This window comes from Bos mutus, chromosome 8 (genome assembly GCF_027580195.1).
Source record: "Bos mutus isolate GX-2022 chromosome 8, NWIPB_WYAK_1.1, whole genome shotgun sequence".
NCBI lineage: Eukaryota > Metazoa > Chordata > Mammalia > Artiodactyla > Bovidae > Bos > Bos mutus.
The window spans coordinates 23925878-23950938 of record NC_091624.1 but is presented as its reverse complement, the minus strand read 5'-3'; the positions used below and the strand labels follow the sequence as shown (position 1 = coordinate 23950938).

The following is a 25061-nucleotide window of genomic DNA, read 5'->3' as shown; positions in this document are numbered from 1 at the left end:
CTTCCACTTTTTGGTTATTGTGAACAATGTGCTAAGAGAATAAGTGTATTTAAACTTTTTAGTTTAAAGAAATTGTAGTTTTACCTACAGTTGTGAAAAATAATAGAGAGATCCTGTGTACCCTCTACCCAGTTTCCCCAAAGGTGACATCTTTCAAAACTATAGTACAATATCACAGACAGAATATTGACTCTGATCTACTCCACAAATCTTTATTCAGATTTCCTGTTTTACACATGCTCATTTATGTGTGTGTATGTGTCATTCTATGCAGTTTTATCACATGTGCAGGTTTGCACGTCTGTACCACAATCAACATAAAATAGCACATAAAACATTGATTACCTTAAACTGGTTTTGCCTCCTTAAAACAGATGGTTTTACTCATCAAACCTCAAGTTATTTTACAGAGACAGCGCTGTGTATGTGCAAGACAGGAATCCATGTCTCCCAAATGACCCTGGCACTGAGAATTAGGAACATAAAGAATAGAAACATTGTCACTGGAGCCCTTTATAAAGCAAGAATTCCTTCAATAAGAAAAATCTGGCTTCCAGAAGCGAGAGTGGCTGATATGGATTGATTTGAGACTAGCCAATCAGATTCCAAGTTTGAAATTTCCCTATCCCCTTAAATTTCACCCTGAACCCCGTATGGAGGAGACAGGTTTGAGAGCCAAGCCTCCTGTCTCCTTGCTGTTTGACCTCATGATAAAGCTCTTTTCTCAAAGGCTAGTGCCATAGTATCATCTTCTATGTGCCTCGGGTAGCCAGCCCTTGTTTGGCAACAAAGGTTCCAACCAGTTCCACCAGGATCTCTAGTGTTGTTATGTCACAGCTGTTTCCTGTCTACCTGCCTCTTCTCACCATTCTTTTTTTTTTTTTCCAAGTTATGTTTCTCATTGCCTCTTTGTTCAAGCCTTTCTTTATTCAAAATCAGCTGTCCCAAATGATTCGGCATTTACAGAATAAACAAATTTAAGTTTATGCAGCAGCCTTCTTTTCCTCTGAGGTGGGTTTCTTTTCTGTGGGCTTCTTTTCAGCTGCTGGTTTCTTGGTCCCTGCAGCCTTTTTTCCCACCACAGGCTTCTTCAGCTTCTTATCGCCAACAGCCTTCTTTTCTTTGTTTCCCACCATAGGCTTCTTGCCCTAAACCCCTCTGATCTGATTTGGCTTCTAGTGCTGCTGCTGCCTCATCTTTGCGGATTTTGTGATTCCTGGCCTGTCGAAGAATGGTGTTCCTGCGCATGGTCTTTGCATATGGATTAAGCTTCAACATGATTCTCAGGTTTTTCAGTGGATTCTTCTTCAGGACTCTGCGATGAATCTTCTGGCGTGGTGCTCAGAGTGCTCTTTGGATTTCTGGGCTTTTCAAGACTCTGCTAAGGTCTGTATTGAGCATCTTGTGCATGGGGAGGTTGTAGTTACTCTTGAGAGAGGCTGCTTTACACCAAGTGCCATACAGCTCATCTAACTTTCGGAAAGCACTTTCAGTCCAAATGCAGAAACGTCCCACATGACCACCAGGAGCAAGTTTCAAAATGTTCACCTTGCTTACATTAAGCAGAGTAATTCCAGGGATGTTTCTGAAGGCCTTGATGATACCATTGTCCTCATTATAGATGATGCAGGGTCCCCTGCGCTGGATACAGCGATGGTTTCTCATCTTGCCTTTGCCAGCTCTCATTCGCTGAGAGGCATAGACCTTTTTGATATCATTCCAGGCCTTAAGTTTCTTCAGAAGCAACACAGCCTCCTTGGTCTTCTTGTAGCCTTCAACTTTATCTTCCACCACCAAAGGAAGTTCAGGAACTTCCTGTATACGATGACCTTTAGACATGACCAGCGCCGGTAAGGCTGAGGCAGCCAGTGCAGAGCAGATGGCGTATCGCTTCTGCGTCGTATTCACTCTGTGGTGCCAACGTCACCAGGTCTTGGTTGGCGCAAACATGCGGCCCCCACGACACATATTTCCAAAAGCGCCCTGACCGGAACGGTGAGTCCCGCCACCTCGAACCCTGGGAATTCGAGCCACAGCTCTGCCGGTACCCCAAGACTCAGCACTGGTTTGATGACCTGCTAATTCACTGACAGCATAGGGCTGTCTGTTGTTTTTGCACAAGTTGGTGTGAACAAAGTTAACAATATCGGGTGGAATGGGAGCCTTGAACACAGCAGGCAAAGTGACATTTTTGCCAGAGGACTCCCCCTTTTCAGAGTACACTGATATCAGTGGACGAGCACACGCCATGGCGGGGAGAGGAGAAGGCCATGCTTCTCTTCTCACCATTCTTAATACTTGGTGGCTACTAACCTGTTCTTCACCTCTGTGATTTTGCCACTTCAAGAATGTTATGAGACTGGAATCATGTGGCTATATAAACTTCTAGGATTGGCTTTTTTATTTAACACAATTCTCTAGCGATTCATCCAAGTTGTCGCTTGCATCAGTATCTCATTTTATAAAAGTTACTGAATAGATCACACACACCACAGCTTAAGAACACCTAGACGCTTTCCAATTTTGGCTATTACTAATAACACTGATATAAATATTAGATGTGCTCTGCTTAGTTGCCCAGTTGTGTTTGACTCTTTGTGACCCCATGGACTGTAGCCTACCAGGCTCCTCTGTCCATGGGGTCTCTCCAGGCAAGAATACTGGAGTGGGCTGCCGTACCTTCCTTCAGGGGTCTTCCTCACCCAGGGATCCAACCCAGGTCTCCCCCATTGCAGGAGGATTCTTTACCATCTAAGCCACCAGATCACCCCACTCCAGTACTCCTGCCTGGAAAATCCCATGGGTGAAGGAGCCTGGTGGGCTGCAGTCCATGGGGTCACAAAGAGTTGGACACGACTGAGCGACTTCACTTTCACTTTTTACTTTGATGCATTGGAGAAGGAAATGGCAACCCACTCCAGTGTTCTTGCCTGGAGAATACCAGGGACGGGGGAGCCTGATGGGCTGCCATCTATGGGGTCGCATAGAGTTGGACACGACTGAAGCGACTTAGCAGCAGTAGCAAGCCACCAGATACAGGGTTTAAAATTTTTTATGATTTATTTGTTTATTCATTTGTTTTGGCTGTGCTGGGTCCTCCTGCTTTGTGGGGGCTTCTCTGGTTGTGGCGAGCTACTCTTCACAGTGGTGCACAGGTGTCTCATTGCAGTGGCTTCTCTTGCTGTGGAGCACAGGCTCGAATGTGTGGACTTCAGTAGTCACAGCGCACAGGCTTGGTAGCTGTGACTCTCAGGTTCTAGATCGCGGGCTCAGTAGTTGTTGTGAGGCACGTGGAATCTTCCTGGATGAGGGATCAAACTGGTGTCGCCTGTATTGGAAGCCTAGAGTCCTAATTACTGGACCACCAGAAAAGTCCTAGTATGCAACTTGTGAACACAAGTTTTCATTTCTCTGTGATTAATGTCCAAGAGTATAAGATTATGGGTCATATGCTAATTGTAAGTTTAATTTTATAAGAAATTGCCAAACTGTTTACCAGTGTGGCTATTCCATTTTGTGTTCCCACCAGCAATGTGTGAGTGACTCTGCATCTTTGCCAGCAAATAGTGTGGTCATTAATTTTTATTTTGATAAATGTGTAATGATATCTCACTGAAGTTTTATTTTGTATTTTCCTACTTAAAATAAAATTGAACAACATCTTTTCATATACTTATTGGCCATCTGTATATCCTCTTCTGTGAAATGTCTGTTATGTCTTTTGTCCATTTTCTAACTGAAAAATTTTTTTTTAATTGTTGACTTGTGAGTTGAATTACATACTCTAGATACTAGTCTTTGGTCAGATATGTGGTTGGAAAATATTTCCTCCTAGTCTGTAGCTTATTTTTTCACTGTTTTAACAGGGTCCTTAATAGATAAAATTTTTTTTAATTTAGATGAAGATTAATGTAATGATGTGTCAATGTATTCTTTTGAGAATTTCACATTTGGTGTCAAGTCTAAAAACTCTTTATCTGGTCCTGGATCCCAAAGTGTTCTCCTCTGTTTGTTTTTCGTTTTGTTTTCTTTCGTTTTGGCCATGCCACATGGCCTAGTGCTATTTTGGTTCCCTGACCAGGGATAGAACCCTCTGCAGTGGAAGCACTGTGTCTTAACCACTAAACTGTCAGGGAATTATCTCTTCTGTGTTTTTTCATAAAAGTTTTACATTTTTATGTTTTAAATTTAAGTTCATGACCCATTTGATCCATTTAACTTAATCATGGTTTGCTACTGTTGTTCATTCTCCAAGTCCTGTCTGACTTTGCAACCCCATAGACGATAGCCTGCCAGTCTTCTCTGTCCATGGAATACTTCAGGCAAGAATACTGGAGCCATTTCTTTCTCCAGGAGATCTTCCCAACCCAGGGATTGAACCCAGGTCTCCTGCATTGCAGGCATTTTTCTTTTTTTTTTAACCATCTGAGCCATTACTTTGCCAACAAAGGTCCATCTAATCAAGGCTATGGTTTTTCCAATGGTCATGTATGGATGTGAGAGTTGGACTGTGAAGAAGGCTGAGCACCGAAGAATTGATGCTTCTGAACTGTGGTGTTGGAGAAAATTCTTGAGAGTCCCTTGGACTGCAAGGAGATCCAACCAGTCCATTCTAAAGGAGATCAGTCCTGGGTGTTCATTGAAAGGAATGATGCTAAAGCTGAAACTCCAGTACTTTGGCCACCTGATGTGAAGAGTTGACTCATTGGAAAAGACTCTAATGCTGGGAAGGATTGGGGGCAGGAGGAGAAAGGGCCGACAGAGGATGAGATGGCTGGACGGCATCTCCAACTCGATGGACGTGAGTCTGAGTGAACTCCGGGAGTTGGTGATGGACAGGGAGGCCTGGCTTGCTGCGATTCATGGGATCACAGAGTCAGACACCACTGAGCGACTGAACTGAACTGAACTGAGCCATCAAGGAAGGCTTATTTAGGGATAATTGGCATTTTTACCATTTTGAGTCTCTCAGTCTATGAACATGGCACGTGTGCACATGTGCTCAGTTGCTAAGTCGTGTCTGAACATGGCATGCCCTCCCACTTATTTAAGTCTTCTTTGCTTTTCAAGCTAGTTTTGGTTTCTGTTTCAGGCCCTGGAACAGAACTTCTGACTAATTTAAATATGTATATGTCTATGAATGTATCCTTGCTCTATTTTATTACTTAAATTTATTAGGGAAAGGAAAATATAATATTTTAAGCTTAAAAAGCTATGGAATGTTTACCCTGTTTAGCAAATAAATTTGCATGAAAAGTGAAAGTTAAAGTTGCTCAGTTGTTTCTGACCTTTTGTGACCTCCATGGACTATACAGTCCATGGAATTCTCCAGGCCAGAATACTGGAGTGGGTGGCCTTTCCCTTCTCCAAGGGAACTTCCCAACCTAGAGATTGAACCCAGGTTTCCTGGCATTGCATATGGATTCTTTACTAGCTGAGCCACAAGGGAAGCCCATAAATTTGAATACTTTAAGGCTATTCCCCTTGGCAATCTTGTTATAATCAAGTCAACACAATCCTAGTAAAAGGTCTTTTTCAGAATGAAAATTCTTATCAACAAAAAAGAGACACTTGTCCATCACCAATGTCTTTCCTGTGCAGAGATCTGTGTACAGTATTGACTCATTTCCCTCATCTGAGATGAGAAGAATGCGTGTAATGAAATGGGATAATATTTAATCGACACATCTGGGGATGTGAGTTTCTTCCCTGAAGCTCTCTCTGCTCCTCTCATCCTAGACTGGTTCTTCTGTGAGGGTTGGTTTTTTTTTTCCTCCAAAAAGCAATAAATGTGTGAAGCGATACAGATAGATAGTTCAGTGTCCCTCACTGTTTTCCTCTTCCAGAAATGTGATTTTTTTTTCCGACACCAGATACAGGATGCTTCCTGACCAGTTTTCCAATTCTGACACTAGTCCTGAAATCCATTCGGTTCTGACACCAACTGTCATCTCAGGTTTGTCACCTGAGTTTCTGATCCACCAGCTATAAATAGAAAGCTCCCCTGTCCCCTTCCTTTGGTTCGATAATTCACTGGAAAGACCCGCACATCTTATTTTACTTACATTCTCTGATTTGCTATAAAGAATACAACCCAGAACAGCCACAGGGAAGAGATGCTTAGGGCAAGATAAGGAGGGAGAGGTGCAGAACTGCCACCTCCGATGTGTCCACCAACCTGCAAGGGATCGAATTTTTGTTCAAGGATTTTTATAGCCCAATTTCTAGCTCCCCCTCCCTATCTAGAAGTCTGGAAAAGCCCCCACCCTTTAATCTCAGGTTTGGCCTTTCCGGTGTTAAGCCCCTTCCAGAGACCCCACTCTGAGTCATCCCATTAAAACAAACTCACTGGGGCTGTTCATGAATAATAATGGACAGTCCTACCGCTAAGGACATCACTAAGGGTTTTAAGAGCTCTGCCAGGAACTAGGGACAAAGACCAAATACATAGGGGACTCTGGTTGGACTAATCCTTTAAAAGTTCTTTTTTGAACTTAATGTTTCTTTGATAATTCTTTTCTTCTTCCCTCACTTCCAAATTCTGTTATCCACTTCCTGTCTCTGTCAGCTTGTTTCCTCCTGCTAAGGTTGGTGGAAGGATGGATGGAGTAAGGGAAAAGGAAGACTAAAATAAAGGGGAGAAAAACAGATGGTAGATTTGAAAATTAACATGGGGGAGAATTCAACTCAGTATCTGAAGCCTAGAATGTTCCTGGAAGAAACCAGGTAAGGGTTGGTGCCTCTAGAGTGGGATGCTGAGGGATGGTACATGGAATTCATGATTAATTTTTTAAATTCCTGTGTTGCACTACTAATTAAAATATCTCTCTTCTGTCTGTGCCTCAGCAAAAGAAGACTATAATGTCTAAATTAACATTGTTAAAAAACAAAATTCAACCGAGTTAGTTTGAATATCTTTGTTAGGCATTCATGAATCTGGCAGCATCTCATCTATTAATAGCAACTAGAAGGGTGTTTGTGTTACCAAAAGTGGAGTCCGGCTGCTTGTGGCTCAAAAGCCAATAAAGAGGACAGGTTGGTAGAAAGGAAAGTTTGCTTTAATTTGGATGCTGGCAACCGGAGGAAGGGCAGCTATCTACCCAAAAGCTGACTGACTCCCTGTACCCCACCTACCTGCCCTGCTGACAAGCAGTGGGTAAAAGCTTTTATAGATAGAGAGAGGGGGCTACATGCAGAAACAGCACAGTCAGTTCTGATAATCATCTTGAAATTGGTCATGCTGTGGTCTGACCAGCATCATTTTGATTGTTTTAGGTACAGCTAACCTTCAATTCCAAGGTTAATTTATTTCCATTTCTTGAGGCCTCTCGGCATTGTGGCAGCTTATGTCATGGCTACAGTCTGGTCATCATGTAGTTAACTTCTTCCAGCTGGTGAGGGTTTCAGTATCTACAAGACAGCTCACAGGATATGGCTCAGAAAATTATCTATAGCCCTTGAGAAGGAACTAAGTGTCCTTGACTATACTTGCATGTGTGCGTGCTAAGTAGCTTCAGTCGTGTCTGACTATTCGTGACCCCACAGACTGTAGCCTGCCAGGCTCCTCTGTCCATGAGATTCTCCAGGAGAGAATACTGGAATGGGTTGCCATGCCCTCCTCCAGGGGATCTTCCTGACCCAGGGATCGAACCCTTGTCTCAAGTCTCCTGCTTTGGCAGTTGGATTCTTTACCACTAGCAGCACTTGGGAAGCCCTTGACTATGCTTATTTGATTTTCTTTGACTGTTTTCCTTTGTTTTTGCATATTCTCACTTCTCTGACTGAAGTATTTTTTGACTAAAATTTTTGACTAAAATTTGAGACGAAAGGCAGAGAGAGGACGTAGAGTAGAGGGGCAAGGTCCATAGAGTCCTGCTCTGTTTCACTTGGAAAGGTTGTAAAAATATGGAAGCTTAGACTTCCCTGGTGGTCCAGTGGTTAAGAATTCACTTGCCAATGCAAGGAACATGAGTTCAATCCCTGGTCCTGGAAGATTCCACATGCCATGGGGCAACTAAGCCCGTGTGCCACAACTATTGAGGCTGCACTGTACAGCCTGAGTGTGCAACTATGTAGAGCCTGAGTGTGTAACTACTGCAGCCTGCATGCCTTAGGGCCTGTGCTCTGCAACAAGAGAAGTCACTGCAATGAGAAGCCTGGGCACTACAACTGGAGAATGCCCTCCTGGAACAACGAAGACCCAGCACAGCCAAAAAAAAAGTTAAAAGCAAACTTTTTTTTTGAAAAAGGAAAATTTTTTTATATGAAGAAGGTTTGGGCAAGGGAGCTATTAGCAAAAGAAAAGAAAGGATTATTTTTAGGCCAGGACATTTTCTTGACAGATTTCCTTATTGGTGCTGATTAGAAAATTCCAAACTGGTTGATTACAATTACATTTCTGGGAGAGGCTAAAACTGCATTTAGGTCAGGTATTAAATCTAGGTTTGGTATCATGAGTATAAGTGATGAGTTTTAGTATAAGTGATGCCATTTTGGGACATGGTTTTCTTTTCAACAATTCAGAGGAAAAGGAATATTGAGAAAATGTTAATTTAATGGAAAGCAAACATAAAACTAAATCAGATGAAATAAATAAATGCATCTATAATCCAATAAATGATATCCAATACAAAGAAATAGTTCATTTGGAATAGCACAAAACAACTGATCTCTAAGACTTATAAGACAGATACCCAAGACATAATCAAGAAATGTTGACAGTGATATGTAACTGTGAAATAGTAGCAAAAAGAGATTATGGTATAGCAGTATAAATATAAGATAAATTAAACTCTGAAAAAAATATTTAAATATTAAAAAGGGTCCTGATTGATGGTAAAAGAATAATTATCAGGAAGATATAGCAATTTTAAAAGAACGAGATCTATGTTGACCTAAAACAAAGAGACTCTCAGGTTTTTTCTTCAGCAAAAAAAAAAAAAAAGGTTTATTTGGAATCTGCAAAGAATTGCACTTGGGGGTCTGCCACCATGGGAAGCAAGGTGGAAGTCTTCAAGCAACAAGAAGACTCTTTTAAAGAGGGGGAAAGGAAGTTAAGAGGGCCATAGTAAAACAAGGGTCCATTGGAGGAATTGAGAGTATGGTGCTTTTCCATCGGCTGAATTGAGAGTCTCTGATTGGCTGAGGTCTTGCCAGGCTAGAAGGCAAAGTCTTCCTCTCAGGCTCTCCTATCATTGTGGGATATGAGCGCTCCCCCTGCTGGTCTCCTGACTCTTGTTTCAACTGAGGTTTCTCTTTATTAATTTTTATACCTAACGACTTTTCTTCGACATAATATAAAGCAAAAATCTCCAAGGATAGGGGCTGATTTTAACACATCTCTTCCAGAAATGAACAGATCAGTCAGACAAATATTTAGTAAAGATATGAAATATTTGAAACAAAAATAAAAAAACCCTGGAAATAAAATAAAGCACATTCTCAGGACCCTGTGCCAAATGAATAATAATAACTGCTAACATTTGTGAAGTGTTTACCATGTGCCCAGCAGTGATCTGAGTGCTTTAAATGACTGCTGCTGCTGCTAAGTCGCTTCAGTTGTGTCCGACTCTGTGCGATCCCATAGACGGCAGCCCACCAGGCCCCGCCATCCTGGGATTCTCCAGGCAAGAACACTGGAGTGGGTTGCCATTTCCTTCTCCAATGCATGAAAGTGAAAAGTGAAAGTCAAGTCGCTCAGTCGTGTCTGACTCTTAGCGACTCCATGGACTGCAGCCTACCAGGCTCCTCTGTCCATGGGATTTTCCAGGCAAGAGTACTGGAGTGGGGTGCCATTGCCTTCTCCCGCTTTAAGTGACTAACTCTTGCTAATTTAGGACACAAGGAAACTGAGGCAGAGAGGAACTGAGTGACCCAGGATTACTCAGCCATTAAGAGGCACAGCTGGATCCGAGCTTACCTGAAGCCAGATCCCACGCTCTTCTCTACTTGACAAGAGTTTGGAAAACTTTTACTACAAAAGGCCAAATAGTTAATATTTGGGTTCTCCTGGCCACAAAGTCTGTATCATAACTACTTAACTGTGCAGCCATACTGCAAAAGAGACAATTTGTAAATAAGGTGTAGGATCATATTGCAGTAGACCTTTATTTACAAGATCCAGGCAAGTGACTATACTTAGGCTATTGGCTGTAGTCCACCAACTACTGTATTAAACTGTATTGTGTTTGCACTGTTTTTGGCTTATGTAGAAGTGCTATGAAAACTGGGAGCATGTGGGGCCACAGGGAAGGTCAAACATCACCACATTCCCAGACCACAACCTAACATTGTGCTATGTGTGACCACTGTGAAAGATTCCTGTATAAATCTGTGTGTATCTGCTTTCATTTCTCTTGCATGAATACCTAGAGGTGAAATTGCTGGGTCACATGGTAGATGCATGTTACACTTCTTAATCAAATGCCAAGCTGTTTTCACAAGTGGCTATCCCATTTCACATCTCACCAGCAGCAGCATGTGAGAGTTCCAATAACTCCACATTTTCCCAAGCACTTGGTATGGTCAGTCTTTTAACTTTAGACATTTGAATAGGTGTATGGTGACGTCTTCCTTCATGGATCACAGCCTTGTCATGGTGAAGGGGCTTGTGTAACTCAGTGAAGCTATGAGCCATGCTGTGCAGGGCTACGCAAGATGGATGGGTCACAGTGATCCACTGGAGGAGGAAATTGCAACTCACTCCAGTATTCTTGCCTGGAGAACCCCACAGACAGTACGAAAAGACAAAAAGACATGACAATGGAGGATGAACCCCCAGGTTGGAAGGTGTCCAATATGTTACTGGGAAAGAGCAGAGGGCAATTACAGATAGTTCTAGAAAGAATGAAGTGGCTGGGTCAAAGCAGAAGTTGGCTGTGACACTGATACTTGGCTGTGTCTGCTGGTGAAAGTAAAGTCTGATGCTATAAAGAACAATATTGCATAGGAACCTGGAATGTTGGGTCCATGAATCAAGATAAATTAGAGGTGGTCAAGCAGGAGATGGCAAGACTGAACAAGGGCTTCCCTGATAGCTCAGTTGGTAAAGAATCCACCTGCAATGCAGGAGACCCCGGTTAAATTTCTGTGTTGGGAAGATCTGCTGAAGAAGGGATAGGCTACCCAGTCCATTATTCTTGGGCTTTCTTTGTGGCTCAGCTGGTAAAGAATCTGCCTGCAATGTGGGAGACCATGTTCTATCCCTGGGTTGGGAAGATCCCCTGGAGAAGGGAAAAGGCTACCCATTCCAGTATTCTGGCCTGAAGAATTTCATGGACTGTATAGTTCATGGGATCACAGAATCAGACACAACAGAGCAACTTCCACTAAAACTGAATCTTAGAAACTAGTGAACTAAAATGGATGAGAATGGGTGAATATAATTCAGATGACCATTTATTGACTACTTTGGGCAATAATCCCTTGGAAAAAATGGAATAACCCTCTTAGTCAACAAAAGAGTCCAAAATGCAGTACTTGGGTGCAATCTCAAAAATGACAGAATGATCTCGGTTCATTTCCAAGGCAAACTATTCAACATCACAGTAATCCAAGTCTATGCCCCAACCACTGCTGATGCTGAAGAAGCTGAAGTTGAACAGCTCTATGAAGACCTACAAGACCTTCTAGAACTAACACCAAAAAAAGATGTCCTTTTCATCATAGGAGATTGGAATGAAAAATAGGAAGCCAAGAGATACCCAAAATAACAGGCAAGTATGACCTTAGAGTACAAAATGAAGAGGGCAAAGGTTAACAGAGTTTTGTCAAAAACAAACAAACAATAACAACAACCCACAAACACACTTTTCCAACAACCCAAGAGATGACTTTTCACATAGACATCACCAGATGGTCAATACCGAAATCAGATCGATTATATTCTTTGCAACTGAAGATGAAGAAGCTCTATACAGTCAGCAAAAACAAGACCTGGAGCTGACTGTGGCTCAGATCATGGGCTCCTTATTGCAAATTTCAGGCTTAAATAGAAGAAAGCAGGGAAAACCATTAGTTTATTCAGGTATAACCTAAATCAAATACCTATGATTATACAGTGGAAGTGACAAATAGATTCAAGGGATTAGATCTGGTAGACAGAGTGCCTGAAGATGGATGGAGGATTGTAACATTGTACAGGAGGTAGTGACCAAAACCATCCCAAAGAAAAAGAAATACAAGAGGTAGAGTGGTTGTCTGAGGAATCTTTACAAAAAACAGGAAAGAAGAGAAGCAAAAAAGCAAGGGAGAAAGGGAAAGATACATCAAACTGAGTGCTGAGTTCCAGAGAATAGCAAGAAAGAGAAAAGAAGTCCTTCTTAAATGAACAATACAAAGAAATAGAGGAGAACAATAGAATGGGAAAGACTAGGATCTTTCTTCAAGAAAATTGGAGATATCAAGGGAACTTTTCTTACAAGGATGGGCATGAAAAAGGACAGAGACTACAAGAACCTAACAGAAGCAGAAGAGATTAAGAAAAGATGGTGAGAATACACAGAAGAACCATACAAGACAGGTCTTAATGACCCAGATAACCACAATGGTGTGGTTATCTAGAGCTAAATATCCTGGAGTGTGAGGTCAGGTGGACCTTAAGAAATATTACTACAAACAAAGCTAGTGGAGGTGATGGAATTCCAGCTGAGCTATTTCAAAACCTAAGGGATGATGCTATTAAAGTGCTGCACTCAATATGTCAGCAAATTTGGAAAACTCAGCAGTGGCCACAGGACTGGAAAAGGTCACTTTTTATCCCAATCTCAAAGAAGGGCAATGCCAGAGAATGATCAAACTACCACACAATTGTACTCATTTCACATGCTAGCAAGGTAATGCTCAAAATCTTTCAAGCTAGGCTTCAACAGTATATGAACCAAGAAATTCTACATGTACAAGCTGGGTTTAGAAAAGGCAGATGAACCAGAGATCAAATTGCCAACATCCGTTGGGTCATGGAGAAAGCAAGGGAATTCCAGAAAAACCTTTACTTCTGCTTCACAGTCTTTGACTGTGTGGATCACAACAAACTATGGAAAATTCCTAAAGAGATGGGACTACTAGACTACCTTACCTGCGTCCTCAGAGACCTGTATGTAGGTCAAGAAGCAACAGTTAGAACTGGGCATGGAATAACAGACTGGTTTCAAATTGGGAAAGGAGTATGTCAAGGCTATATATTGTCACCTTGCTTATTTAACTTATATGCAGAGTACATCATGCAAAAAGCTGGGCTGGATAAAGCTCAGGCTGAAATCAAGATTGCTGAGACATATCAATAACCTCAAGTATGCAGATTACACCATATTAATGTCAGAAAGCGAGGAAGAACTAAAGAGCCTCTTGGCGAAGGTGAAAGAGGAGAGTGAAAAAGCTGGCTTAAAACTCAATATTCAAGATCATGGCATCTAATCCCATCATTTCATGGCAAATAGATGGGGAAACAATAGAAACAGTGACAGACTTTATTTTCTTGGGCTCCAAAATCACTGCAGATGAAGACTGCAGCCATGAAATTAAAAGATGCTTGCTCCTTGGAAGAAAAGCTATGACAAACCTAGATAGCCTATTAAAAGAAAGAGACATCACTTTGCCGACAAGGGGCTGTATAGTCAAAGCTATGGTTTTTCCAGTAGTCACATACGGATATGAGAGTTGAACCATAAACCAGGCTTTATACCATAAAGAGCGCCAAAGAACTGATGCTTTAGAACTGTGGTTCTGGAAAAGATTCTTGAGTGTCCCTTGAACAGCAAGGAGATCAAACCAGTCAATCCTAAAGGAAATCAACCCTGAATATTCATAGGAAGGACTGATGCTGAAGCTGAAGCTCCAATAATTTGGCCACCTGATGCAAAGAGCCAACTCATTGGAAAAAGACCTTGATGCTGGGAAAGATTGAAGACAGAAGGAGAAGGGGATGACAGATCCTGTGGCCACTACCGAGTGTTACAAATTTGCTGGCATATAGAGTGAAGCACTTCAATAGCACTGTTGTAGGAAGGGGGACCCCTTCCAGGGCCCAAAACTGGGCTCTTGTCTAACACTTGGAAATGAATTGTCCAAGGAGACACATGTGTTGACAAAGCAAGAGATTTTATTGGGAAAGGGCACCTGGGTGGAGAGCAGTAGGGTAAGGGAACCCAGGAGAACAGCTCTGCCATGTGGCTTGCAGTCTCGGCTTTTTGGTGCTGGGATTAGTTTCCGGGTTGTCTTTGGCCAATCATTCTGATTCAGAGTCCTTCCTGGTGGTGCACGCCTTGTTCAGCCAAGATGGATGCCAGAGAGAAGGATTCTGGGAGGTGGTCAGACATGTGGTGTCTCCTTTTGACCTTTCCCGAACTCTTCCAGTTGGTGGTGGGTTATTAGTTCCGTGTTCCTTACCAGGACCTCCTGTCATAAAACAACTCATGCAAATGGTTACTATGGTGCCTGGCCAGGGTGGGCGATTTCAATCAGTGTGCTTCCCCTAACAGCATAATTTTTTAGTATTTGAAATAGCTCAGCTGGAATTCCATCACATCTACTAGCTTTGTTTGTAGTAATGCTTCCTAAGGCCTACTTGACTTCACACTCCAGGATGTCTGGCTCTAGGTGAGTGATCACACCATCATGGTTATCCTGGTCATTAAGACTTTTTTTTGGTATAGTTCTTCTGAGTATTCCCTGCCACCTCTTCTTAAAGATGGCTGAGTGCCAAAGAATCGATGGTTTTGAATTTTGTGGTGCTGGTGAAGTCTCTTGAGAATCCCTTGGACTGCAAGGAGATCAAATCAGTCAATCCTAAAGGAAATTAATTACCCCTGAATATTCATTGGAAGGACTGATGCTGAAGCTGAAGCTTCAATAATTTGACCACCTGATGCAAAGAGCCAATTCATTGAAAAAGACCCTGATGTTGGAAAGATTAAAGGCAAGAGGAAAGGGGGTGGTGTCAGATGGCGAGATGGTTAGATAGCATCACAACTCAATGTATATGAATTTGAGCAAACTGTGAGAGAGAGTGCAGGATAGAGGAGCCTGGCGTGCTGCAGTCCATGGGGTCGCAAATAGTCAGACCCGACTTAGTGACTGAACAACAGCAGCATGGTGACATCTCATGGAATTACAATTTCGTTTCCCTCCTGATTGATAATGTTGAACATCTTATTTGCTTATTCACCACTTTTATATTGTCTTTGGTGAAATATTTTTTCTAATCTTTTACCTTTTGTATTGGAATGTTTGTTTCTGTTGACTTAAAAAATAATCACAACCTAGAAGTTGAGACTTACGTTTTATTTGGTGGGAATTTTTAGGAGTTCGGGCCCAGAAGATAGCACCTCAAGTAGCCCTGAAAGAACCGTTCTGAGGAGGTGGGGTGAGTTGGGGGGAGAAGTCAGTTTTACATAGAAATTTGCCACAAGGGTCCGGTAGTCTGAAAATCAAAAGATTATTGTTAATTAAGAAAAACCAGATATCCCAAGTTAAGTAATTTAGCACTTTCCTCTGTATGGGAAGATGCAAGAATCTGGGCTTATTATCATCATTCCTTTCATATGCATCTCAGCTATCTGGCGCCAGCATCCCACTATGAGATTTTTCACATTCTTAGTTCCTTGCTCACTGTAGGGGGCAGCCTGATGGTTGCTGAATAGCGGGTTTTGTTTTTCCTGCACTTGCTCTGGGCTCAGAAATTCACATTTGGAGGGCTGGATTGGAGTCGCTAATGGTTGTGACATTCTTGTTTGTTGATATGGCAAGAACTGATACTCCATTTCTCATTTCTAACTGGGATATTACATGATCACAACAAAATGGTTTGTTGTTTTATACCACTAAGTTTTGGGGTATCTTATTATACAGCAATCATAACCAGAACAGCTTCTCCAATTAAATGGTGCAGGAAAATATGTTAGGTCCCGGTAAGGAAGAATTTGTAAGCAGCTCTTTGTAGGAAACTGCCCTCAGCAGGAAGCCCCTTTTCCTGTCAGTTGAGCAAAGTAACTAACTTTCAAATCAGGCACCTCCATGCCCTACTCACCTCAGCCCAAGCACATGTCTCAAATCTTTTAATCACACAATACCTTGCCTCACCTGTTGGTTCTTCCCATAGATCAAAGAAGTAGGAATTTGGAAAAAGTAATTTACAGATGACCAGATCTCTTCCTTAGCTTCCCCTTCAGTAATCTTGGGAATAAATAGTGTCACCAAGATAACATCTAGAATAAGATCACAAGGAGTCAACAAGTCTGCACACAAGCCTGACAGTGGGAGATGGTGACGACTCTGACCCTCTGTCTCAATGATCAACTGAGATCACTCACCTGTTTCTCTTGATGAAGTTTCATGGCCAAGCAGAATCTTCAGAGGTGGTTTTGGGAGAATACTGAATTCGCCATCTTCCCATATTGCTGACATTCTGACTGAAGGCACCTTTCTCCTTTACCATTTAGGACTATGTAATTGATTTTGTTAGTGGTGAGTAGAGGGACCTGATTTACTGGTAACAAGTTTGGGAGTCAGGAGCACTGGACCACTGGGAGGGCGCTGGGCCTTCCTCTGGGTGAGTCTAGAGGGGAGGACCACCAGGAAGCAGGGACAGAGCATGGAGCAGCAGTCTAGGGAACGGGAGGCATTGCCCACGCCCAGAGAATGTGTGGGTGGGGATGGGTGTATCAAATAGAGTGTTTAAAATTAATGGAATTTATGGTACCAGGGATTCCTATGGTTGTTGTAACAGCAGTGGAGTGTTTCAAATAACATTATTGACAAAGGAGCAGGCAAAACTCCATGTGTCCGTGTTTCTATGGACAAGAAACTCCAATGGAGGAATTTGCATTTTTAGTCTCTTGCTTTGTGGGTAATATGCCAGAAGAAGCCAAGGATGATGATAAAGACATGAGCTGGATTCCCCCAAACTTGGCAGGAAACAGCTTCCTACCTGGCATTCACTCTTCACTGAGGACTCCACGTTACCAGGCAACAGTGCCCTCTCTACCTAGGTCTCTAGGTAGAGGTCTCTAGGTATGACGGAACTACTAAGACTTGAAGGCCTGTATTTTAGATTTGCAATATTTGCAATACAACATTTGAATGAATCAATCAACTATATTAGAGCTGTTAAAAAAGGGGACATGAAGTGGGAAAACCAGTATGAAATATGGTGCTATCTTTTCCGGCAGGAACACTGAAGAATTGAAGCCCATTTACAACTGGAGAAGTGCCTTCCCTGCCAGCATCTCCAGGATTTTTCTACCCTTTTGTCTTTAAGAAAAGAAAAGGCAAGCAACCCGTGTCCGTCAACAGATGAATGGATAAAGATGTGGTATGTATGTATATATATGTGTGTGTATATATATATATATATATATTTATACTTATCAGATCAGATCAGATCAGTCGCTCTGTCGTGTCCAACTCTTTGCGACCCCATGAATTGCAGCACTCCAGGCCTCCCTGTCCCTCACCAACTCCCGGAGTTCACTGAGACTCACATCCATCGAGTCAGCGATGCCATCCAGCCATCTCATCCTCTGTCATCCCCTTCTCCTCTTGCCCCCAATCCCTCCCAGCATCAGAGTCTTTTCCAAGGAGTCAACTCTTCGCATGAGGTGGCCAAAGTACTGGAGTTTCAGTTTTAGCATCATTCCTTCCAAAGAAATCCCAGGGCTGATCTCCTTCAGAATGGACTGGTTGGGTCTCCTTGCAGTCCAAGGGACTCTCAAGCGTCTTCTCCAACACCACAGTTCAAAAGCATCAATTCTTCGGCACTCAGCCTTCTTCACAGTCCAACTCTCACATCCATACATGACCACAGAAAAAACCATAGCCTTGACTAGATGAACCTTTGTTGGCAAAGTAATGTCTCTGCTTTTACTTCCTCAAAAATGAGGATATACTCTGAAACTCACCACTGACCAGAGCAGGCTGGAGAAACATGATTACTAAATGCAGTGTCATGTCATGGATTGGATCCTGGGACACAAAGAGAACGTTAGTGGAAAAGCTGGTGAAATGGAGTAAACTGTGGTCTTCAGTGGTGACAACTGAACCAAGGTAAGGTAAGTGATGGAAATGAAAGTGTTAGTCATGTCTAAATCTTTGTGACCCCACAGACTGCATCCCACCAGGCTCCTCTGTCCATGGGATTCTCCAAGCAAGAATACTGGAGTGGGTTGCCATGCCCTCCTCCAGGGGATCTTCCTGACCCAGGGATGGAACCTGAGTCTCTATGCCTCCTGCATTGGCAGGCAGGTTGTTTACCACTAACACCACCTGGGAAGCCCCTGTTGATATAGATTTATATAGAAATACCACTCAGTCATAAAAAAAAGAATGAAATTTTATTGTTTGCAGCAACATGGATGGATTTGGAGGGCATCAGGCTAAGTGAAATAAATAAGTCAAAGACAAATGCTGTGTGATATCACTTACATACGAAATCTTAAAAAATGCAACAATCTAGTGCGTGTAACAAAAAAAGGAGCAGATTCATAGATATAGAGAGCACACTAGTGGTTACCAGTGGGCAGAGAGAAGGGGGACGGGACAAGATGGGGTGGGGGAGTAAGAGGTGCAAACTATTAAGCATAAAGTACAAGAATATATTGTATAACGTGGGGGAGTAGAGCCAATATTTCATAATAACTATAAATGGAGTATAGCCTTTAAAAATTGTGAATCATTATGCTGTGCACCTGCAAGTTACTTACTATTGTACAGCCACTATACTTCAGTGAAAACAAAAGAAAACAAAACCACACAAAATGAAGCACCCTGAGATGATTGGAGTTCACACAAGCAAATCTGGTCACCTATTAGGCCACAAGAACTAGAAAACCTGACAGTAAAGGCGATGGCCATATTGATGACAATTACCATATTTCACAAAAAGGAAGGGCAGATTCTGATTCTTGCTTTGAGGTCCCTTGCTTGGCTCCTTGAAGGCCCAATGTGAGTGAGTGAGTGAGTGAAGTCGCTCAGTCATGTCTGACTCTTTGCGACCCAATGGACTGTAGCCTAACCAGGTTCCTCCGTCCATGGGATTTTCCAGGCAAGAATACTGGAGTGGGTTGCCGTTTCCTTCTCCAGGAGATCTTCCCGAGCCAGGGATTGAACCCAGGTCTCCTGCATTGTAGGCAGACGCTTTACCCTCTGAGTGACTGCTCTCTTTGGAGACACACCAAGGAGATAACGGGAGATTCCTCTGTGTCACCGTTCTTGCTCTCTTGCATCCATCACATTACTTTCCAGGGTGGGAATGATAAAACTGATAGTCTTTGTATTTCAAGGGTTTCTGTATTTTAAGGGAGTTGTGGGCTTAGGTGCGCCTGGTCCTCCCCTAGCGCGTCCTGGGCGCCGTAGCCCTGTGCACCCAGAACCTCGTGCCCCGGCGGGCAGGATCTGCCCTGGGAAGTTTTTGACAGGTAGTCCTCACCCTTCTGCAGGTAAAACCTACCCCCGGCGGCTTCATTTCCATAACAACCCGAATGGAAGATCGCCTGGGGAGGCGAATGTGTGTGCAAGTGACACACTTTCAGCATTAAAATGACAATGACCTGAGGCCGAATCGTATTTGTTTAAAAATAGAATGAGCCTCTCTGGACGAAATTAAAATTGATTTAATCCTGTACTAACATGAACTTGGAAACGATAAATGTTGAAACATCTCGTGGCCTGCTTTGCATGATGACTTGAGCAGTGACATTTCAAGAAGATAATGGTTTTGTAATAATTAAAAAAAAAAAAGCAGTCAAATCTCCCCAGTGAAATATGGCCTTAATTGACTGCCAGGGGTGGTGTGTATGAGCAACTATTAGAAAAAGCAGTGTAACATAAAAATTGGCTTTTTTTTTTCATTCCTGCCTTCTTCCAAAATGTAATTAGTATACTAAAATCAACAAGATGAAACAGTTTAAATTTCTTGTAAGTAATTTAGCTATTTTGTAGGCTCAGATTTTTTCTTTTTTCAAATGAGAAGGTTAGTGAAACCATATTCAACAATGATTTAAACATATAAGACAAACTTGTTTTGTGAATTTTTTAAAAGTATATGCAATGTGACAGTGTTAAAATATATTGCAGCAAATAACTTTTTGAGTCATTTTTCATTTTGAAAAGCATTTCATTTTAATTCTCAGGTTAGTTTGTTGGTTTGGAAGGAGATACATGATCTATGAAGGTAATATAAATTCACATAATTCATAAAAAATTCAGTCTGTGTAGGTAGAATCTGAAAACCATGTTTTGCCTGGTCCCTTAATCTATGTTTAGGATCAATTTCTACTGAATGGAATTTCCATTCTTTCCCCTTAACTTTATAACTTTTTTTTTCTCATTCAGACATGAGAGGATTTAAAAATTCTTCATATCACAAAAACATTTCATATAAGATAATAGATCATTTTCTATGTGGATAAAAACAGTTTTAATGTCTTTAAGTATAATATGGAAAAAATATTAAAGTATAGCTAATTTTCTGATACTACTTTGGCCTGTGTGCTGTGCTCAGCTGCTTCAGTCATGTCTGACTCTTTGCAACCTGTGGACTAGCCTGCCAGGCTCCTCTGTCCATGGGATTCTCCAGGCAAGAATACTGGAGTGGGTTGCCGTGCCCTCCTCCAGGAGATCTTGCTGACCCAGGAATCGAACCCATATCTCCAGCGTCTCCTGCATTGCAGGCAGGTTCTTTACCCACTGAGCCACCTAGGAAACCCTACCTTGGTCTGTGTGCTTTGTTGCTCAGTCATGTTCGACTCTTTGCGACCCCATGGGCTGTAGCCCACCAGGCTCCTCTGTCCATAGGGATTCTCCAGCAAAGAATACTGGAGTGGGTTGTCATGCCCTCCTCCAGGGGATCTTCCCAACCAAAGGATGGAACCTAGGTCTCCCACATTGCAAGTGGATTCTTTACTGGTCTGAGTCACCAGGTTAGTCTCCCTCAAATTGTTGTGCTTCTTTGCAATCCCCCTTGTACATGCAGGGACCTTTCTCACTGATACTCAGGGTATCCTTAAAAACAGCAGAATACAGATTTTTTTTTCAAGTATTAGGAAATAAGTGGGCTTCCCTGGTGGCTCAGATAGTAAAGAATCTGCCTGGAATGCAGGAGTCCTGGGCTCAATCCTTGAATTGGGAAGATCCCCTGGAGAAGGGAATGGCTACCCACTCTAGTATTCTTGCCTGGAGAATTCCATGGGACAGACAAGCATAAAATTTATTAAGACCAAATACTCGTCCTTCTGGGACTGCCTTCAATTTTAATTGCAGTGCTTTTAAAAAAGTATACTGCATTATGAAAATGTAGTGGTGTTTCTAGTTCTGCAGGAACCATTGGCTTAGGTGTCTTTTTATCTGCATAGAACAAATCATTTGTTCCTGCTCACCAAGAGGATGCTTCAGTGACAGGTAAGGCAGGTCAGGAGAAATATTTTAAAGATTATTAGGATGACTAAGAAAATAAGACTGCAAAAATACAATGTAAGTGAAGATATGTAAGAGTCTTGTCTACAAGTTTCTGGAGATGCCACCTTCCTCTTCCTCATCTGTCCTTCTTCCAGTAACATTTCATGCAGGGATATCTGTGCCCTGTGCCCTTTAACAATATGGTAGACTAATATTAAAAAATAATTTAGGAAAATATTCACATTATAGATGCAAACAAATACATTTCAGATGCTTACCAATCTTAAAAGCACAACAAAGAATTCAATATTTGTCTAGAAATGATGAAGAGAAGACAGATTCCATACTGGGGACTCACACAGGCAAAAAACTTTTTTGTTTTTTCATTGAAATTTTATATAGAGCAGCAGTTACCGATATACTAACTGAAGGGACTTTAAGGAGCTGCTGAGCATAGGAATTGAACATGGCTGGCTGGTAGAATGCACAGGACTCGCAAAGGCTGTCTTCTGGAGAAGAAAGACAAGAAGGCAGGTTAGTAGAGGTAGTCCTCTCCTCAGGATGTACTCTTTAGGTTTCTCTGGATTTAAAGTGACAAGTACACAGGAGCTGAGACCTTCTGTAGGACAGAGCCAATATGTGATATTGGATAGGTTGTTCACTTCACTGGGCTACCTGGATGAAAGAGAAGTGGGTACTGAAATTCCAGCATCCTCTTTGCCAGGACTTGGGCTCTGGGCTCCCAAAGAGCCATGTTTTGGAAGTGGCCCTGGCCTGGGTACTGGTACCTCCCTCCCTAATCACAGTCACGTGGAGTGAGGAATCAGCCTAGGGTGCTAAACGTGAAAATGGGCAGACTTAGGACTTGGGAGAATAGGGGGACTCTGAGACAAAGAAGACAACACAGCGGCACTCCTGGAGGGGTCCTGGCCCTCCGTCTCTCTGGTAATGGAGAGGGTGGTAATGGCCAAACCCCCTGCCACAGATGTCCACCTGCAGCCAGTTGCAGGAGCCAGCCTCCTGGCCACAGCTTTGCCCATGGCCGGCCACCTACCCCTCATTCCTTATTCCATCACATCCCCACCCCCACCTAAAGGATGCAGCAGAATTGTGCAAAATGAGAATTGAAGGATGGAGAGCCTATAGCCCCAGGCTGAGTTTGGCAGGATGGTTCCATGGCCACAGACGAGCATCACTTACCATCCCCAAATTCTAAGTATAACTGTCTGCAGTATTTCCTCCACATGCATTGAGTACCACATCAGATGGTGTTGTAAGTTTTGCTTCAGCCACAAAATATAATTATAGAAACTCATGAGGCATACGATGATCTGTTATGCATACTTCTATTTTTAGCTATTCTGTTGCTTTTTTAAAAAAAATCTCTGATGGTCTCAGCTTACTCCTATTGCCATTTTCTATTTGGAGAGCTTTCTCACCTATTTTAAAAGGATTACTCTGCTAACAACAGATTATCATATTTTTTTCTTAATCTGAAAAATGTCTTTATTTTCCACTTTTTCCTAAAGGATAATTTTGCCAGATAGTGGATTCATAATTGACAGTTCTGTTAGCTTAGTTGGTAAAGAATCCACCTGCAATGCAGAAGACCCTGGTTCAATTCCTGGGTTGGGAAGATCCCCTGGAGAAGGGATAGGCTGCCCACTCTAGTATTCTTGGGCTTCCCTGGTGGCTCAGATGGTAAAGAATCCTCCTGCAATGTGGGAGACCTGGGTTTGATCCCTGGGTTGGGAAGATCCCCTGGAGAAGGGAATGGCTACTCCAGTACTCTTGTCTGGCGGTTCCACTCTCTTTGCTCGGGGTCCTTGGTGCCTCTGTAATGCCTGCTGTAAAGCAAATACTGAATGCTATTTTCATCTTTCACCTTTTTTTTTTTTTTTTTCGGGGTCCTTGGTGCCTCTGTAATGCCTGCTGTAAAGCAAATACTGAATGCTATTTTCATCTTTCACCTTTTTTTTTTTTTTTGGAAAGCAAAAATCCCCTCAGATTTCTTTTGGTAGGCAAAAACAAGTACTAACATAGCTTTTTCGTAAAAGTGAAGTGGCATAAATCAAACCTTCAGAAAAGTGAGGGACACATGTATATGTCTTTGGCAAAATTTGGGACATTGTCAGCTATTATTCCTTTGACTACTTTCTCATTCTCATGCCTTTTTCCTTTGCTTCTGAGACTCTAATACTATGAATACTAGATCTTTTGCGGCTGTTCCACAGATCCCAGAGGCTCTTTTTTTTTTTTCCCCTATTTTATCTTGTTCAAGATAAAATATTTTGTTTTTCTTGAATAAATTCTATTGATTTGTCTTCACGTTCATTGATTCTATCCTGTCATCTCCACTCTACTGTTGAGTCTACCCAGAGAGTTTTAAAAATTTCTGTTATTCTATTTTTCAGTTGTATAATTCCCATTTGATTCTTTTAAAAATAACTTTCATTTCTTTGCTGAGATTTTCTACTTTAAAAATTTGTTCCAGATGTACTGAAATTGAAATTCCCAGCTCTTGGTGTGCTGAATGATTTTCGACTCTTAAGAGAACGTTCGGCATTATGTTAGGAAAGTCTTGATCCTTTCTAAGAGTTCTCTTCTAGCAGGCAGTTTCCCTGTTCAGGTTTAGGGAATAGGTTCTTGCCTATTGTGGCCTACTGTGGCCATGGTTGCAACAGCAGTTTCATTTTCAGGGCCCTTGCAGTGTAATTTCTGGTCTGCCTCATTTTGCAGTGCTGCTGGAGCTCACACAGCCTCTGCAGTTGATATCTGCAAGGGAAAGAGGCTCTTCCATGGTCTCCTGGTGTTGCCAGGCCATTTTCTGGAGTTGGGACAAACTTTGCTTGGCCTGGTTCCCTTTGTACCACTGGGTGGAGGCCCAGGAGACTATGGCTCCCCTGCTATTGGCCCTGCAGGTAGAATGGCCCAGGTGTTGGCCCTGCAGGCAAAATGACCCAGGTGCCTGGGCCTGGCTGTGAAACAGGGTCTGGGTCACCCACTGGGGCCTTGGGGCTGTCACTTATATAGGTCAGCCAGCAGATGCCACAGGAGGCCCTGTTGGGGGCCTGCATTAGGTCTCTATTGGGCTTTTCCTTTCCCGGTCCTTTGGCCAGAGGGAGTGGACTTTTTTTGCGTGGTCTTGGTCCAGGACTGTTGGTCCAGCCTGCAGCTTCTTAAACACCCAGTCTGGGATATGTGGGGAAACCCTCAGAACTCCCGTGTCCACAGCCCTCACGTTCTGCTGTCCCTAGTCGGTGGCCTTCTTTATTCCAGCTTTCAGAGTCCTTTTATCACTAACTGTTAAATTATTTCCAGAATTCTCAGTTGTATTTAGAGAGGAGGAACAGGGAGAAAGGAGTCTTGTTATCTTGTTCCAAAACCAGAGGTCTGCAATTGACTTTTAAATACCTGGATTATTCATTTCTATGGGCTTCCCTGGTGGCTCAGATGGTAAAGAATCTGCCTGCAATGCGGGAGACCCGGGTTTGATCCCTAGATGGAGAAGATCCCCTGGAAAAGGGAATGGCAACTCATTCCTATATTCTTGCCTGGAAAATACCATGAACAGAGGACCCTGGTGGGCTATAGTCCATGGGGTCACAAAGTCAAATATGACTGAATGACTAACACTTTCACTTTTTTCCATTTAGTGAGTTGTGTTTTTTTTT

At 42.5% G+C, this 25061-nt stretch overlaps 1 pseudogene; it reads right to left on the bottom strand.

Moving 5' to 3' along the window:
* Positions 1-950: 950 nt before the first annotated feature.
* LOC102285142 (large ribosomal subunit protein uL4 pseudogene) lies at positions 951-2274 on the bottom strand (annotated as a pseudogene).
* Between the last annotated feature and the right edge of the window lie 22787 nt (positions 2275-25061).